We start from the raw sequence: 20,032 nt of genomic DNA, 5'->3' as shown, positions 1-20,032 counted from the left end.
GGAGAACTGAATGAAACTCTCCTACACCTCAGCGCTGAGGTCCACACCTGTGAAACAGATGAGGTCAATCTGCTGCAGCACGTAGAGCTTTACTGATCAGCAGGTTCAAAGGATTCAGCAGAGCGTAGAGTCAGAGCTAAATGCCACATCACCATAGAGTTTGTTAACAACAGCTTTCTTTCCCCTTTGTCTCGATGGACTGAATCAGGGACACTCGTCATACTTCACCTCAACCACGTCACTGAGAGACCCCAGCCTGACACAGCAGCAGAAATGATGAAAGCAGAAACAGCAAACAGATGGTTCAGTTGTGTTTCTCTCTCTGTGTGTGCGCTCACGCCCACTTGTGTATGTGAACTTTCCACGTACCTCAGTTTGTTTCTCCAACATGAGCCATCAGGGCTGCAAAAACATCACTAACACATGAATTCTTTCTCTTTTTGTTATCACCTGTGATCATGTGTTTTATGTTTCTTTCATTTACCAGTTCTTGTATAGTTACGTGTAACTAGACTTCTGTGGGGCGTAAATGATTGTTTTGCATACAGATCTGTACAAAGGATGTAAACACTTGATTAAAAAGGAGATCTCAGCTGTGTTGTTGTGGATGGACTTCAACGTATTTGTTAAAAAAGAGAATAAAGCAAAGTGTTTTAGCTGTTTGGGAGTTTTTGTTTGATTCGATTCAGTTTCATTTATATGGAGTCAAATAATAACAAAGGCCTAGAACAGCCCTGAGTTTGTCCAGGTGACACTCCTCTGAAGAACAAAGACAAAGAGGAATAAGGGCATTAGTTTTCAAGTCTTGTTTCTTTCAAAATAAAAGCTGAAAGCACCATGTTTTGGAAGCATGATAATATTTTCAGCCAGGATGCCGTCTCCAAGGAGACCTGCACCTCAGCGCTGAGCTCCACATCACGCCCTGTGAAGCCACAGATATAAATCTGCTGCAGTGAGAAGAACAACAAATTTTTTAAATTTGACTTTACCTACAACCTGTTAACAACAAAGCTTTCAGTGCCTCTGTTGCTGATGGTGTGAGTCATGTAGGACTAATCATACTTCACATCAGCCATGCACAAGTCAGAGTATCTCCAGGTTTTCAATAATAAAGCCAAGGAGATGATGTGAACATAGCAATAGTAAAACATGCATCATAATCAGTTGTATGTGTCGACTATGTGGCACCTCAGTCTTGTTGGCATGAAGAAAAGTTGTGTAACATGTAGCATAAGGGCTGCAAAGACATCATGTAGACAGCAGTCATCTGTTAGTCGTAACGTATCTCCTGTTAAATAGTTAAATGTCCGTTCTCCATCTCTGTCCTCTCACAGCTCGCCGTATACCAACTCCAGCTGTGGTAACGATGGCTGTGCCCATCAACACGCTGAAGCTGAGAAGCCACCCGTCACTATGGTGACTCCAATAGGGTTACCTGTCAACTGTGGTGTATGTATGTCTGTATGGTGAAAGTCCCTCTTTTTGCTCCTCCCCTCACCTGTGGATGGACGGTGCTGTTACCGTGGTGACAGCTTGGATGTGTTTCAGTCCTGCCTGGTTATCACTGCAGGAATCTTTACTTTCACATTTATTACAGGTAATAACTCTGATTTTTCTGTGTATTATGAACTAAATGTATCCTGATACACACAGAGATGGATGAGCAGAGGTCACATGATGAAAGAACAAACATGGAGTCTTTGATTGATTTAGATATTTATTGATGAATGCAAACAAACCCTGACACTGAACCATCGTCCAGCTTTCACAGAACAAACCTGATCACATGACCTGCTGACCCAAAGAGTGAAAAGCTCCATGGCAACAACAACAAACAGCCTCACCTACGGGATGGCTGTAGCTCAGGTGGCAGAGCAGGTCAGCCACTAATCAGAAGGTCGGTGGTTCGATCCCAGGCTGCCTCCTGGCTACATGCCAAATATCCTTTGGCAAGATACTAACCCCATGTTTGCCTACTGGTGGTGGTCAGAGGGCCCGGTGGCGCCTGTGTCCGGCAGCCTCGCCTCTGTCAGGGCAGCTGTGGCTACAATGTAGCTTGCCATTGCCAGTGTGTGAATGACTGAATGTAGTGTGAAGCGCTATACAAATGCAGGCCGTTTACCATTTTACCATGTTAACAGAGGCTGTTAGAAGCACAGAGTCTTTACAGTCTTTCACCTGTTTGGACACAGATCTCTGCACATCTTCATCACAGTTACTCACAGACGTGCAGAGTGTGTGGATATCAAAGCTAAGTTTCCACCATGTTTGTAGTCTGTACTGGGACTCATGGAGCATCTCTCTATGAGCACTCAGTGCTTTAAACAGTGAGTCCCAGTTTAACCAGCAGCCTTCACACCACACATCACACAGACATGGAAACTTCAAACCCTCAGACTGAAGACACCATCAGAAATAAACAGATTGTGATGAAGATGAAGAACTGGAACAGTTTGCTGTGGTTTCTTCTGTTCCTGTCAGAAATAAGAGTCTGGCAGCACTTTGCTCTCCTTCCACATGTTTAAGGAGGAAGTGAAGAAGAGCAAGTGAGTCGTCTTCCTCTGTGGGCCCAACATCAGGCAGCAGCCACGTATTTTTAAAAACCCAGCACACTGCTTCAGAAACACTGAGTCAGGTGACCAGAGTCATGTGATCAGTGAGGTCTTCACTCAGGACGTCACTGCTTCAGGACCTGATTCAGAGGTTTATGAGGACGTGGATCATTGGTGCTGATGTTGTGTGAGAGCTGGTGAACCATGGGGAACATAAATAACAACCAGGCCATCAGCAATTCTACCCCCAGCTCTAAAACCTACATAATACACTATACATATAGTTATATACCTATACCCTTCGGTCAACAAGAAAAGTCACAATGGTCACAGACATAACTTTAATCTGACAAAAAGTAATAACATTGGTACTACTTTATTCTCTTTGGATTTGGATTACAAAAGTAATAATAAATAAAATGTCTATAAATCATAAGACGTCAGACATTGCTTTTCAACCACGCTTCAACGGGATTATTTAAAAAATAAATACATGAAACAGGCCTGGACAAAAATGATGGTACCCAGATCTTAATATTTTGTTGCACAACCTTTTAAGGCAATCACTGCAATCAAATGATTCCTGTAACTGTCAATGAGACTTCTGCACCTCTCAGCATGTATTTTGGCCCAGTCCTCATGAGCAAACTGCTCCAGTTGTTTCCGGTTTGAAGGGCGCCTTTTTCAGACGGCATGTTTCAGCTCCTTCCAAAGATGCTCAATAGGATTGAGGTCAGGGCTCATAGAAGGCCTCTTTAGAATAGTCCAATGTTTCCCTTTTAGCTATTCTTGGGTGTTTCTAGCTGTGCGTTCTGGGTCATTGTCCTGTTGTAAGACCCATGATCTGCGACTGCGACCAAGCTTTCTGACACTGGCCAGCACATTCCTCTCTAGAATACCTTGACAGCGTTGAGATTTCAATGTACCCTGCACAGATTCAAGACGCCCTGTGCCAGATGCAGCAAAGCAGCCCCAGAACATAACCGAGCCTCCCCCATGTTTCACAGTTGGGACAGTGTTCTTTTCTTAATATGCTTCATTTTTCCGTCTGTGAACAGAGCTGATGTGTCTTGGCAAAAAGTTCAATTTTAGTCTCATCTGTCCACAGGACATTCTCCCAGAAGCTTTGTGGCTTGTCAACATGTAGTTTGGCATATTCCAGTCTGGCTTTTTTATGATTTGTTTTCAACAATGGTGTCCTCCTTGGTCGTCTCCCATGTAGCCCACTTTGGTTCAAACAACAACGGATGATGCGATCTGACACTGATGTTCCTTGAGCATGAAGTTCATCTTGGATCTCTTTAGAAGTCTTTCTGGGCTCTTTTGTTACCATTCGGATTATCTCTCTCTTTGATCTGTCATCAATTTTCCTCCTGCGGCCACGCCCAGGGAGGTTGGCTACAGTCCCATGGATCTTAAATTTCTGAATGACATGTGCAACTGTAGACACAGGAACATCTAGCTGCTTGGAGATGGTCTTATAGCCTTTACCTTTAACATGCTTGTCTATTATTTTCTTTCTAATCTCCTGAGACACCTTTCCTTTGCTTCCTCTGGTCCATGTTGAGTGTGATACACACCATGTCACCAAACAATACAGTGACTACCTGGAGCCCTATATATAGACCCACTGACTGATTACAAGACTGAAGACACCTGTGATGCTGATTAGTGGACACATCTTGGGTTAACATATGCCTTTGGTCACATTCTTTTCTAGGGGTACCATCATTTTTGTCCAGGCCTGTTTCATGCATTAATTTTTTAAATAATTCAGTTGAAGCCAGGGGCGATTCTAGGATCAGAGCTTTGGGGGTGTTGAGCACCCAGAGAGCTGCCCAGCCAGGCAAGATAAACCTGTCTCTGTCAGTCCCTGCGTCCTTAAATGTTGTCCCGAGTTCTCTCTGACTGTCACTTTGGTGCATTTAAACCCCTGTTCCTCCCTGTCCTCATCGTCTGTTGTCTTCATCTCCGTTTTCAGTCATCATAATTTTACCCTCTCTGTGCAAGTCTGCAAATTTCTTTATTAAATCATAAGATTCTTAAATTCATCAAGTCTCTCTGTGCCTGGGTCCTCGTCACAAAACATGACATCACTGTTTTGTACATTTTAACACAATTTAATCCCCACATTTGTGAAACAAAAGAAAAACAGTTTTTTGAAAAGTCTGTAACAAAACCATCAAATCTGATAAAGGTTATTTAAATGCTGCAAAAGAAGAATGGATTGGAATAAAAAAAAATACATATCCTAACCTTAATTACTGCGGGAGAATAATGAATGATGCTCATAGTGAGTAAAAAGTAAACTGAGTGCATTTTTTGGACAGAGATTCACTTTTAATGTGTGTGTTTAATATAATACAGATACATAAAAAACACTCCCAAAACAATTTACAAATAAATTATTACAAAATATTAATTAAAAAAAATTATAAAAATGGAGGCAACTTTGCCTGTGGTAGAATGTATACAATGTATGAAAAAATCTTTACTGCAGATGCTAATTTTACTAATTTAATAATAATAATTTTGTGTTGTGAGATTTATGAGTTTCATGCTTTCATAGTGGTACTAGGGAGAGCTTGACATTTTATCAGGTGGTACACACTGTAAAAAGTGTGAGAAACACTGATAAGTGTATGTGTGCTTTTGGAAAACATTTAAAGCTGCTGCACAGAATCTTTGAAACAAGCTTAAAACATGTTTAGAAACAGAGCATCTGCTTCTCTTTACAGCTCCTCACTCCACCAGGGCTGTTTGGCTCTTTCTGATAGTGCGCAAATGTGATGTACGTGCTGCGGCAGTCACACAGACAACTGGACGGTCCAAAGGCTGGCCTACCTATTACTGGCTGAGGTTTTAGCAGAGTTGTGGAGTAAAATCAGGTTTTTTCTCTTTGTCAGTTTAACAGTTTCTGCCTGTCACTGTTCCCTGTCTGTTTTCTTACCTGGTTCTTCCTGACCTTGTACTTTCTCCTCACGTTCCCTCTTTCCTCTCTCCCTCTTTGGACTGACAATCATACACAAATAGGTTCAATTAGATGAAAAATTACATTAATATGAAAAAAATTCTATTAAGATCACTAACAAAAAGTCCTCTCTCAGAGTACTTTCAATCAAAAGGCAAATAACCAAACCACATGAACATCTAATAAAAGATATAAACATTGAAACACTGATCCAACATTATTCTTGATTGATGGATCATTTGATTTTACACTTTTACCTGAATGTGGCTCCTTTTTTTGAAAAAACTTCCTCATATCCATTATGAACCTGGCTGTCTCTCTGTACACACACACACACACACACACAACAGGAGTTATAAGGTTAATGAGCATTCAGTCAGTTAGCTAGTTAGTATCCATTTCAAACAGGACAGTGGTAACAACAGCAGGCTGCGGACAATTTAAAGTTTTAGATTTTAAACAGGCTGTATACATTTCAATGGGAGCAACAGGACGGTCAAATGTCGCTGAATTTACTACAGAGCAGGACGGATTGTAGGGTAGCAAACATCGTCAGAAAACACGCTTTCAACCCTGCAGGTTACCTGGTGTGATGTTTTTCAGCTAAAAAGAAACATGGTCTGACTCCTACCTAACTATATAAAGAGTAACTGAAGGTTAAATGCAGCTAACACGTCCTGTTTTAAGCCAGGCACTTCCACCTCCACTCAGCTGCGTCTCAGCCACCATCGCTCTGGCAGACAGAGCGCTAGAGCCAGAGCAGGGGAGAGCTGGAACAAACCATTTTGGGAGGGGGGGTTATCTATACTTTTGTTGTTAAAATCTTACGTCTCAAACAAGTACACTACTGCATGCTTTTTATATTTTTATAGTGTGTCACACAAACAGGAAATATTGTCCAATAAAGTAAGAAATCTTTGGGGGTGCCCATCAAAAATGGGCTAAAATCGCCCCTAGTTGAAGCATGGTTGAAAAGCAATGTCTGACTTTCATTGGTTAAGATTTATAGACTTTTTATTTTTTATTACTTTTGTCAGATTAAAGTTATTTCTGTGACCATTGTGAGTTTTTCTTTCATTGACCGAAGGGTACCAACAATTTTGTCCACGTCTGTATATGTTGAAGAGCTTCATGCTGAGGCTAGAAGGTCTTTTAGAGCTTTGGTGGAGTCAGGGCGGCATAAATATGGTCCTCTATTTGAACATAACAAACACACAAATGTTAATTTTAAGTGTCTCTTATATTTTATCAGAAGCAATGAATTCAAACACAATGAATTAGAATTCCCTTCCACAGAAAATGGAGAAACATTACTGTGACCTATTTAACTGTGTCAGAAAATCCTCCTTTAGAGGGGATGAAAATGATAATAGGGAAGAATTTATGATGTAAATAGAACATTAACAGATAATAAGGCATGCAGGGTTGGATAACAGATCTGCTGAACATTTGAAATCTGCAAGTAGAAAACTTTTCCTCTGCTTTCTGTTTTCTTAGTCAGACTCGATTAGTACCATCATAAAAGACAGAGCTAGTAAAATAAACAACAGGAACTATCAGCCTGTAGCCCTGTCTAGTACTGTGTCCCAGGTCTTTGACTATGTTGGAAAGTTTTGTCTTCACCTCTGATAACCAGTTTGGGTTTAAACATGGTACAGACATGTGCATTTTTGCCTTGAAGGAGATTCTGAATGTGTAAAACAGGCAAAATTCTACATATTTTGTGTGTTTTATTGATGCCTCTAAATGTAAATCATGAAAAGTTATTTTCTAAGTTCTACAACAGAGAGGTTCATTAATCTTTGGTCAGATCTTTGTGCTTTTGGTATGCTCGTCAGTCCATAAACATAAAATGGAGAAACTGTGTGTGTGGCCCCTTTAATGTGTGTGATGGGGTTAGACAGGGGACTGTTTTGTCTCCTCTTTTACTTAATGACTCATCAAAGCTGTTAAATAATTGTGCTACAGGATGTATAACTGGTGACACTATAGTTGGGATGATTCAGTGATCTTCTGTCCATACAGTGCTGGCCTTCAACAGTCACTGAGGGTCTGCTCTCAGCATGGTTTAGAGTTTAACATTAATTATAAAGCAAAGAATATTTTGATTACCAGAAGTAGGGACGACCAGGATTCGGTATTTCCTGACTTCTCTCTGCCTGGTACGGTTCTTCAAGTCTTTACTGTGGTTAAATACTAAGGACATTATAAGATAAGATAACTTTTATTAGTCCCACACATGGGAAATTTGTTTTGTCACAGCAGGAAGTGGACAGTGCAAAAGTTAGAATACAATAAGAATAAAATACTGTACACAACTGTACAGAATAGAATAAAATAAAATACTATATACAGTAGAATAAATAGAATAAAATATACAATAGGATAAAAATAGAATACAGATGCTTTATACAACTGAGTAAAAATACAACTTTGTCGGAAAAAGAGTATTGCACTTAGTGTTATTGCACATGTGTGGATGTGTGTGTTTGATCAGTTGAAGTCTTTGTTGTGGAGTCTGACAGCAGTGGGGAGGAAAGACCTGCGAGATCTCTCCGTCCCACACCGTGGGTGCTGCAGCCACTGAAGGAGCTGCTCAGTGCTGTCACAGTCTGCTGCATGGGGTGGGAGATGTTGTCCAACAGGGATGACAGCTTAGCCACCATTCTCCTGTCACTCACCACCTCCACTGGGTCCAGAGGGCATCCTAGAACAGAGCTGGCCCTGCGGATCAGCCTGTTCAGTCTCTCCAGCAGAGATGTTGCTGCCCCAGCAGACCACACCGTAAAAGATGGCTGAGGCCACCACAGAGTCATAGAAGGTCTCCACTCCAAACAACCTGAGTCTCCGCAGCAGTCCAGTTTGTTGTTCAGATGAACATCAAGGTACCTGTAGCTGTCCATAGCCTCAATGTCCATGCCTTGGATGTTCAGAGGTTGCAGTGGAGGATGTTTGTGCCTGCGGAAGTCTACCACCAGCTCCTTGGTTTTACTGGTGTTGATGTGGAGGTAGTTCTGCTGGCACCAGTCCACAAAGTCTTGGGTCAGTCCTCTGTACTCCTTGTCATCCCCATCAGTGATGAGGCCGACTATTGCAGAGTCATCAGAGAACTTCTGCAGAAGCACTGGGTGGAATTGTGGGAGAAGTCTGCAGTGTAGATGGTGAAGAGGAACGGAGCCAGAACCGTTCCCTTTGGGGCCCCGTACTGCATATCTGATGATATGGACATTTATACACAATGCCACTTTAATGTATGCACAAGTTAATATGCTGAGCAGTAAATGTGGTATGTGCACTGTTCCAGTGAAGATTGGACTATTTAAAGCTTACTGCACTCCAGTGTATACCACCCACTAGTGGAGGAGCTACAGACTGTAGCATCCAATGATGGGATGAGGCTGCTGCTCAAGATGCCTAAATGGAGCAGTGAAAGCCAAATGTTTGATAGTGTTGGTGTACATGCCATGGTATATGGTACAATCTCATGTACAGCTGTATGTGCAGGTTAAATAATTGTATCTCTGACCTGCATTAAGCTCAGTCAGGTTTTAGTCAAAGTTGTGGAATTTTTGGTGTTTTAGCTTTAAAATGAATTTGTAAGAATCTGGATTTTATTTAAGCTTTTCTTTCTCTTTTTCATTTTCTTTTGTTAACTGTGTTTAACAGGAACGTGGTCATTGAAAGCATCACAGTCGATGCTGCTGTCTCCTGTGTCTGTACAAAGTTTGAACTCTTCCTCAGTCACATGATGTTCGTCTTTCTTTGCATCTGTTTCTCTGACTGCAGCTGTTTTTGAACTGGAACATTAAATTCTCCAACAAATTAACTCTGCTGATACTCTTTGAATCTTGGATTAGGAAGTTTAATATTTGTTCTTTAAGTTTCTGTCTTTGACTCAGTCTGCTGTCACTTGTAGTGTTTCCTTCCTGTTCAAAGTTTACTTTCACTTCCTGAACTTTGTGTCTCTGACTGACGCTGATCGTCTCCGTGTGAAGCTCCGTGTTGAGGTAACGTTAACAGTCTGTAATGTTTTCCTGGCTAACATCAGCTGTGTGCAACTTAGTTCCAGCACAAACAGCACAAATCTGCCGCTCTGTAGTTCACGGTAACAGACTCAAAGCTGGACCAACGAGGCCAAGTGAGTCTGCCATTTCCTGTTAGTCTGTGATCAGAGTCTAAATGAGAGCAGCAGCAGAGTTAGCTGATGGTCAGCAGCTGAACTCAGAGTCATTGTTACTTCCTGATGACTGAAGGCAGCTTTTCCTGCCTCCATCAGTCTGTGGAGAAGGAGGAGAGGAGCCGCTGCTCTCCCGTCACTGACTCACTGAATGCGGCCTGAGCTTGAGCGGAGAGACTCTGATCTCTGAGTCTTTATACTCACAGAGAAGTCACAGCTGGTTTGATAGATTATTATTTATAACAGGTGGAGTTTAGACGCAGATTAAACATGTACGATTTTATAAAAATTGCGTCACAAAGATTTGGCTCCGCTCCAAGAGGAAGTGATGTTTCCACCACAGAGAGTCATGTGACTCAGACTTTTTCCTCCAGCAGACGGTTGCCTGCTAACCAGTGTAGAAACACAGAGAGCTGTAACATCACAGTAAGTGGACCGTTTGGTTTATGAGGACAGCAGCTGCTCACGGAGGAGACTCATTACCATCAGAGCTGCTGTAACACTGGATCAGCGTTATTAAACATCTGTCTGTGCATCACTCTGATGCTTAACCACTTAAGCCCCACGCCCCCGGTGTTCCAGATCTACTGGCGTTTAGATCAACTGGATTTGGTCAAACAGATGTGTGGCAGTCTTGCGTTTCAGGAGCTGCTACCGACAAACCAGCAAAAAAACGCCAAATGTGTCATCTGTGACACTTGTGAGGTTATCTCAAACACACTCCGTCAGTCTTGATGCTGTTGAACAACAAAATGTTTAAAAATGTGGCGAGTTTACCTGGTGATATCCTCATGCGCGACGCGATCGCGAAAACAACAAACAATTAACACCACAGCGATGTTGTTCACAGGACAGCAAGAGTAAACGATCGGGAGACTCTAGTCGTCGTCATCGTTCCCCTCACACGTTTTATTTCTCCGGTTTCAGCGTTTTTGCTTCACAACTAAAGCGAGCAGTTTACTTTGTGCACTAACATGGACTCGAGTCAACGAGCGCCACCTCTGGCCAAGTGCCACAGCCTACAGCCAGATCAACCTGTGACACACATCTGCAGCACGTTTGAATTCGTGTCATGCACAACACATTTGTACCTTTCAATTGTGTCTGTTTGTGCGTCATGCAAATAAACCTTTGAAATGAATGAAATGATATCATGTATTCATTATTCGCCTACATTTGTACAAAATTCCAAATTATATACACAAAATCATAGAAATCACCTGTTCATCATGATTTTAATATTTTCTGTTTCCATAACAATGAAATACACCTTGGACAAATATGACACATCAATATTTCATTAGTGTTGTCACATCACATCCTGTAAGCAGAGTCTGTCTGTGTCTTTTCCCTGGAAATGAATATTTCCAGCCAATATAGGCAATCCATCAACATGGCCGGAGAGTTGGTAGTTATATACAGTCCGTATAAGTGTGGTTAATCTAATGAACATTTGTAAGGAGATGGCAGTTACTGTGAATTCACAGCAGTTACACAGTGATTAGTAATAAACAGCCAGTGAGAGTGAGTGGATTTAAGAAAGTCAGTGACTCAGGTGTGTCGACTGGTTTGTCATCTGTTGTTGAGTCTGGAGGAGACGTAGAAATCTTTTGTTTTAAATCTTAGTTAGGAAGATTCATGTTTTAAAACAAGCACTTTTTGTGAGAAATGCAAGAAGTACATCTGCAGAAAGCACACAGTTACATTCTGTCCATCATGTGGACAAAATTGAAAATGTTGAGCATTGAAAAACTGAGTACGTTGGGCAAGTTCAAAAGAAATGTGTTTGTAAGAACGAAAAACCAAATTGTTCCTAAAATAGTTATGGAAAGTCTAACTGTTGTATGTAATTTCTGCTCTTTAATACCTAAAAAAATCAACTGGCATGGTGTCCAATTGTGTGCCAAAATTGGACATTTTTGTACAACGTCTGGATATTCATGTATTGACAGGGCTGTAGTTTTTCACTGTTTCACTTTAGAAACATAAATCTTTGCACAGATAATGCTTATATGTTGGTTACTGGATTTCTGGAACCAAATGTGATCTGAGGCATATTTTTAAAAGGGTTATATGCTAAAAATTAAAAAAAAAAAAAATTAGGCGAGGATAAAATCTACTTACTTTTTCTGTGTTCCAGTCTCAGTAACTTTGACACAGTAATATCTGCTTCAATATTTACACCTCTGATGAAATTTCCCTGTGTGTTAGCTTTATTTTGATACCAAGATTGTAAGGACAGAGTTTGTAATTGCAGAGAAATAATCAATTAAATTTGGGCATTACATTTTCGAGCAGGAAGCTCAGAAACCCCCTTGGGGCTTAAGAGGTTAAAGATTATATTTCAGTAGAAGTCACGTGTTGACTTTATTATCCTTTAAGTCTTATTGAGATTTAAATCTCTCTCCAAGACACACCATCTGCTGTCATGGCAAGAAAAACAAAAACTGGTTTAAAACTGTTTATTTCTCGATGAGCTTAGTATTTAGAAATATGAAAGCTCTAAGACCTGGATAATGATCTCAGCTCTAACTTTAATGTTAACGTCAGCCTGAGGTTTCCTGATTCTGGGTAGTTAATCAGAGTTTAACATCGGGATGATGGCTCATCGTTTCCCCATTTGTCTGCTTTGCTAGATATAATCTATTCATACTGCAGTTATGTTACAATCCAAACAGCTGACATTTAACTAGAAAAGCTGTGAAAGAAAAAGCTTTTTATTAATCACATATTAAGATAACATGAAAAAAATCACATAGTTTAGCATTTGTTGTGACCAGTGATGGGAATAACGGCGTTACAAGTAACGGCGTTACTAACGACGTTACTTTTTTCAGTAACCAGTAATTTAACTATTACTATTTCTATCGTTACAACGCCGTTACCGTTACTAAGAAGAAAATGCGGTGCGGTCTGTTACTATTTTTCAACAAACAGACGGTTGAAGCTGTGTTCAGCTTACCGCATCTTATATCAGTTGCAAGGAAGTATCTGTAAGTAATCTGGACTCTACAGCTTTAAGCAGCTGAGCGCGCTCCCGCGGACGGCTATCACTTTCTGTGATATGTTTAATGTCCTGGATGTTTGTAGTTTGAAGGAAAAAAGACATGATGAGTCAGTCTGAACGTTTTCAGTGATGATCTGTAGAAAAATAACAGTGAAGACTTTCAGCTCTGAGTACAGGGTGGTGTTTGTGGTTCAGCATGTAGGACAGTCTATAGATGTAGTTTGTACATGTGCTCTTCCTCTTTTCAGCTATGTGCAAGTCCAGCTCAGTATTTTTGATTTCATTTCACTTGCAGCTGATAGGCAGAGCCACAGTCAGCCTTTATTGTGACTCAGGCTGCAGTTTGCTTACAATTCAGTTTTTGAAATATATTTAATTAAGTTATTTGAATATATAATCTGCCTCTGTAGTGCATTTTGTAGTGCAGCCTTTGGGTTACTTTGTTTAAACACTATATTTACAATTCCTAAAGAGAAATTCCCCTAGGTGGTGCTGACTTCAGTTAGCTTAGCTAGCAGAGCAGCTAGCTGATGAAAGCTGTGTCTCAGATGGATGTTAGTCCAACACATCAGACACGACCTCTGCAGCTCTCAGTTGATTTGCACATGAATGATTTGTGTTTCCTCTGCAGGTGAAGGTAGAAAGTGTGTGTGAGCTGATGTGAATCCAGCAGCATGGATCAGTGTGAGGACAGAGAGGAGGGAGTCCCTCCCTCTAAAACCACTCTGTGTGGGGAACATGAGAGCCAGACCAAAGCTCAGAGGTGAGATGACCATCTCTAACTGTCCATGACTCTTCTCCATGTCACAGCTCAGCACTCACTGCTCCATCATTATTCACAGGAACCAACCTGCACCTCCACCCAGCTCTGTGTCCTTAAGGAGTGACCGGTCCAATGATCGCTACATTCATTTTAAAGTCCAGCCTCTGTCTGCTGCAGAGAGGTGAGCTGTTAGTATCATGAACTCCTTCATGCCAGTTTATCTGATTTAATAAACTGCTTAATGTTGTTTCCTAGTCTGTAAACTGCATTTCTGTGGGAGAAGCAGTCTGTGCAAAAGTATAATTCATTTGCACTTGTTGATGTTGTATAAAAAATAAATAGAATTTGAGGGAGGTACTTCCATTGTCCATGCTGTGCTGATGCATGTGTGCAGTACTGTGAAAAGGTCTTGAGCCACTCTTCATTACCTTATCAAACCAGATTCTTCCTCTGGATGGCATTACCTTGGCCTCCAGTAACACTGTGAGGAACCTTGGAGTCATTTTTGACCAGGACATGTCCTTCAACGCACATATTAAACAAATATGTAAGACTGCTTTCTTCCATTTGTGCAACATCTCTAAAGTTAGAAATATCCTGTCTCAGAGTGACGCTGAAAAACTAGTTCATGCATTTATTACTTCCAGGCTGGACGACTGTAATTCATTATTATCAGGAAGTCCTAAAAACTCCCTGAAAAGCTTAATATTAGTGTAATTTAATAGCAGTGGATGAAGCAGCTATAAAGTTATTTTCTTCTCACTTGAGTTTGTTGATCAGGTGATTTGATGAAGCTTTTTCCCAGTAAAGATTTTAAAAGTGATGACAGGAACAGCTGCTGCTGTTTTGATGCTAGAAACACATGTTCTTCTCTTTGCTCTTCACCATTTGAATGTAGACAGATTCCACATTAAACTATGACAGAATTATCGATGCTGCGTTGTTATCAGTTCTTGTGTACAGCCCCGGGCTGTGTGGAATTCACGCCATCATACTTTCTATTTTAAGTCACAAATGTGGGTGAAAAATAGCTGAATTTTTGGAACTGAAATGGAATTATTTCTTAATCTTAAGTGAAAAAAAGCTGACTGAGCTGAAATACCCCGAATCATTCATCTGAAAGCCAAAGTGCAGAACTGTTGAAAGCTGAAGTTCAGACAGAAGAAGAGATTTTAAAGTTGGAAAGTAGCTGAACATGTTAAAAATGTCAATTTCTGGTCATGATCTTCTGTCATGTTTGAAGAGGGAAGGAGATTGGACCCAAAACACAGACTCATAGGCAGGACTTAACTCAAAAACAGCTTTACTGCTGGATTGAATTAATACAAAACTAAATTGTGCAAAACTCAGAACTAAATACACGAACTGAAGGCACAGCCAGGAATGAGAGAGATCACGGTGTTGCACAGAGGGAGTGAGAGGTTTTTGTAGCATGTTGGCACCAATGTGATTTCTTGGGTGTCCACATACAGTGACTTGCAAAAGTATTCGGCCCCCTTGAACTTTCCCACATTTTGTCACATTACAGCCACAAACATGAATCAATTTTATTGGAATTCCACGTGAAAGACCAACACAAAGTGGTGCACACGTGAGAAGTGGAACGAAAATCATACATGATTCCAAACATTATTTACAAATAAATAAATGAAAAGTGGGGTGTATTTGCTGTTACACTGATTGCAACTGTACTCTGTATTTGATTCTTTCAAGTATTTGCTCGTCGTTCTTCCAAAGGACGTCAGAGATAAATAAGTTACAGAAATGTTTATAGTTGCTGCACAAAGACGTCACAGCAGATACTCTCAGCAATGTTTCACATATTTTTATCTTATAGGTGGAGAACACTGCAGTGAATAATCACCTGAAATATTTTTGTTTAATTGTTTTTCATTTATCTGCATCATGGATATGACTCATTTAAATACTAATAATAGTTGCAAAAAGTCATATAAAACATAAATAATAATGTAAATAATGTGTCATGTTGTCCTTTGAGAATAAGTTTCCTAAAATAACATTTAAAGTCTAGAGTTTGTGCTGGAAGGGAACCTGCTCACCTTGGATATGTTTCTGGTTCTGCAGACAGTGCATTTCCTCATACTGGGACCAGTCTGCTTCATCAGGAGACTCCTCCTGTCCCCAGTGTGGAGAAAGATCCAGAACCAGAGCTGGACTGCAGACAGCCAGTCAGAGCAGCTGTGTACAAAGTAAGACTGAACATCTATCTGCTGATGGACTCATTTCTGAAAACTGAACTTCTTGTTGTTGTTCAGACATTGAAGAGTTTTCTTTCTGTTTTTCTTTCTTTCAGCAGATGTTGGTCTGCAGGAGGTTTTAGATGAACATAAGATCAGTCTGAGGAGGAGATGTGAACGTGTGACTGAAGGAAGTGATGAAACAGGAAGTAGAACCCTCCTCAACAGGATCTACACTGAGCTCTACATCACAGAGGCACAGAGTGAAGAGGTTCATACCCAACATGAGGTGAGGCAGCTGGAGACAGCTTCCAAGATGGACGCCCTCCATGACAGTCCAATCAGGTGCCAGGACATCTTTAAAGCCTTACCTGACCAACAGAGACCCATCAGAGTGGTTCTGACCAACGGCGTGGCTGGTGTTGGAAAAACCTTCTCAGTGCAGAAGTTCACTCTGGACTGGGCAGAGGGCTTGGAGAACCAACATGTCAGTGTGGTGGTTCTGCTTTCATTCAGGGAGCTGAACCTGATCAGAGATGAGCAGTACAGTCTTCTGGAGCTGCTCCATGTTTTCCATCCAACATTACAGAAGGTCACAGCAGAGAAGCTGGCTGTCTCTCAGCTTTTGTTCATCTTTGACGGCCTGGATGAAAGCAGGCTTTCATTGGATTTCACCAACAGGAAGCTGCTGTCTGATGTCACACAGAAGTCATCAGTCAGCCAGCTGCTGACAAACCTCATCCAGGGGAATCTGCTTCCCTCGGCTCTCGTCTGGATAACTTCCCGACCTGCAGCAGCCAATCAGATCCCTCCTACATGTGTTGACAGGCTAACAGAAGTACGAGGCTTCACTGACGCCCAGAAGGAGGAGTACTTCAGGAGGAGATTCAGTGATGAAGAGCTGTCCAGCAGAATCATCTCCCACATGAAGACATCCAGGAGCCTCCACATCATGTGTAGTTTCCCAGTCTTCTGCTGGATCACTGCTACAGTTCTGGGGCACATGTTGACTACAGAGCAGAGAGGAGAGCTGCCCAAGACCCTGACTGACATGTACTCACACTTCCTGCTGGTTCAGACAAAGAGGAAGAAGAACAAGTACCATGAGGGACATGAGACGAGTCCACAGGAGCTGACGGAGGCTGACAGGGAAGTTCTTCTGAAGCTGGGGAGGCTGGCATTTGAACATCTGGAGAAAGGAAACATCATGTTCTACCAAGAAGACCTGGAGCAGTGTGGTCTGGATGTGACAGAGGCCTCGGTGTACTCAGGAGTTTGTACAGAGATCTTCAAAAGAGAGTGTGTGATCTTCCAGAAACCAGTCTACTGCTTTGTTCATCTGAGCATTCAGGAGTTTCTGGCTGCAGTCTACATGTTTTACTGTCACACCCACAGGAAGGTTGAGGTGCTGAAGAACTTCCTGAGGAGAGACTGGAAGGAGTCACCTCTGGATGGTTTCCTGAACAGAGTCATGAAAAAATCCCTCCAGAGTAAAAGTGGCCACCTGGACCTGTTTGTTCGCTTCCTTCATGGCCTCAGTCTGGAGTCCAACCAGAGACTCTTAGGAGGTCTGCTGGGTCAGAGATCAGTCCAGAAACCATCCAGAGAGTCACCAATAACCTGAAGAAGATGAACAGTGATAAAATCTCTCCTGACAGAAACATCAACATCTTCCACTGTCTGATGGAGATGAATGACCTCTCATTATTTCAGGAGATCCAAGAGTTCCTGAAGTCAGAGAACAGATCAGAGAAGAAACTCTCTGAGATCCAGTGCTCAGCTCTGGCCTTCATGCTGCAGATGTCAGAGGAGGTTCTGGATGAGTTGTACATGCAGAAGTACAACATATCAGAGCAGGGACGACAGAGACTGATTCCAGCTGTGAGGAACTGCAGAAAGGCTCTGTGAGTCCAGATGTGATCATTAACATCATTAATTAGTGTAGATCAGTAGTTTAGTTCTTCAGATATACACAGTACTAAATGACTCTCATGAGTTTGAGTTTCTCAGATAAAATGATATTCTGTGTTGGTCAGTAAAAGTGTGTGTGCACTTAGCATGATCCTGCATTGGTAGTCATACGCTGTGTGTTGTAGACTCACATCTACATGTAGTACCTGTGTTGCGTCATTAGGGGGCAGTATTTTAAATCTGCTGCTGCTGTTGTTGGTCATTCAGACGCTCCTGCCCACATAGCAACCAGGTCTGGCCCGGATCTGGTATCAAGCTGGCAATGCTGGCTGACTTCTGGCATGATAAGACGTATGTCATCCAGATATGGGCCAGGCTTGGCATAGATGACGCTGTCTATGTGATGGCATGCCATATCTGGCTCGATTGTGGTTTGGTTTATGTGGCCCAGGCCCATAGAAAACAGGTCTGGTCCGGATCCGGCATCAAGCTGGCACTTCTGACTGACTGGTGTCATGGTAGAGTGTATGACAACCAGATGTGGGCCAGGTCTGGCAATGATCGCACTATTTATGTTCCTATTTTCCTATTTTAGTTAGAAGACCCAAATGCCATGTTGCAGTACTATACTGCTATGGTAGCCAACGTTTCAAATGCAGATTTGACAGGTTTGTGTGTGTACACTTTATCCAAAACCTTGTGAGGGTTTACTCATCTTTGCCAGTGGGTGGCTGTAGCTCAGGAGGTAGGGCAGGTCATCTACTGATCGAAAGGTTAGTGGTTTGATCCCTGGCTCCTCCAGTCTGCATGTCAAGAGTGTGAATGTGTATGAAAGTAGTTAGGAAGCACTCAGCTTAGAGAAAGTGTGTGATTGGGTGAATGTGGCATGTTGTATAGAGCACTTTGAGTAATCTGGGAGAGTAGAAAAGCGTAATATAAGAATCAGTCCGTTCACTGTCTGACCAGAGTTTTGTCATGTTACTTTTGCACAATTATGTTCTGGCACATGTTGTTATTACATGGCTTGATTAAGGTACACATTAGGCTGACATCTGGGGACAGAGCTGAAACTGTTCTGGGCCAGCACAGGGCCAGCAGTGTGTCTATAACTGGCCCATAGCTGCACACAACTTACACATGGCCCACATACCGCAAAGAATGACGGCCCTTTGGTGGCCCAGATCAGGTTTGCCAGAGGTAATCCACACATGGGCCAGCACAGGACCACCAGTGTGTCTGAAACTGGCCTTGTGCTGGCCCATGTGTGGGCCACATCTGGCATTCTTTGCTATATTTGGGCCATGTGTAAGCACATTCTGTGGGCCAGATCCGGGCCATACCAATTTTGCTATGTGGGTGTTAGAAAGAAGACAGAACTAAGAATCTATGAAGAGCTTCTTTGTAGTGAAGTGAAATCTAATGTTAAAAACAGTGACAAATATCCAGAGTAGTCACCGTCTGAGCTTTTCCTCTGTCCTCTTTGATCTCTGATGGTTTTTCTGACTTCACCATCGCACTGGTTCTGTTTCTTCTTTAGGCAGTTTATCAGCTAGTGAACAACTATGGGCTGTTATTGTAGTGTATGTGTGTGTGTGTGTATGTGTGTCTCACTAAGTCTTCTTCAGCTCTTTGAGTTCATCATCTCTGTGATTAATGAGGAAATAAAGTCAGACACATAAACGCAGTAAGTGAGGATGAACGTGCTGAGGAAGACTCTGGTTTAGTGTGCTTAAAGTGTGATGTACTGCTGAGTGACAGTGCTGTGGTTCAGAGTGAGGGCTCAGAGGTGAACCAGCTGTGCTCTCTTACTGCCAACAGTAGGGCATCTGACATCGTCCCTACAGGACATTTACATTAGGAGATGCTGGACTAGAGCAACTCAGATATTGAAGGACCCGTCCCATCCCAGCAACGAACTGTTCCAGCTTCTGAAATCAGGCCAAAGGTTCCGCACCACTCCTGCTGCTGCTCCTAATGAGGAATGTCTGACTTCATGTCCTCATTAATCACAGAGCTGATTGTTCAATGTTTAGTTGTTGCTGCTGAAATGTCGTTCCTATTTTCTGCTGATGGAATTCACTGCTGTGTTTTTGGCTGCTGTTTACATCCCCGAGCTAACTTCCTTGCAGCGCTCGCCAAAAGTCATGATGTCATCAGCGCTTTATAGACGGTGGGAGCAGGATCCATATTTGATATCCGAGTAACACACTGCTTGGTTATGTGCAGTCATCATTCAATATTCAAGATTCAAGAGCTTTATTGTCAATACAGTAGTATACACAGTATACAGTGTACCGAAATGCTGTTTCACCCTACGCCCCCCATGGTGCATTTATAAATATATAAAGGATATATCTCCAAGAGATATAAACTAGGAATTACAATTAAATAACATGCTAAATTTTGGTAAAATTAAGGGATAAAAAAGGTACTAATTACTAACTATACAATTC

At 41.8% G+C, this 20,032-nt stretch overlaps 1 pseudogene across 1 annotated transcript in view; it reads left to right on the top strand.

Annotated features, from left to right (window-relative positions):
• Positions 1-9,428: 9,428 nt before the first annotated feature.
• The window catches only part of LOC146371308 (protein NLRC3-like), a 28,410-nt pseudogene continuing 17,806 nt past the window's right edge, over positions 9,429-20,032 (top strand). The window contains exons 1-5 of the transcript XR_014797124.1: positions 9,429-9,530; positions 13,339-13,470; positions 13,550-13,651; positions 15,556-15,680; positions 15,785-17,572. The product of XR_014797124.1 is annotated as a protein NLRC3-like (transcript). The remainder of the gene's footprint in view (positions 9,531-13,338; positions 13,471-13,549; positions 13,652-15,555; positions 15,681-15,784; positions 17,573-20,032) is intronic.

The sequence above is a fragment of the Perissodus microlepis genome, chromosome 16, assembly GCF_051167445.1.
Source record: "Perissodus microlepis isolate ML-2025 ecotype Zambia chromosome 16, ASM5116744v1, whole genome shotgun sequence".
NCBI classification, from domain to species: Eukaryota; Metazoa; Chordata; class Actinopteri; order Cichliformes; family Cichlidae; genus Perissodus; species Perissodus microlepis.
The sequence above is the reverse complement of the archived record's forward strand: the minus strand, read 5'-3'. Positions and strand labels throughout refer to the sequence as shown.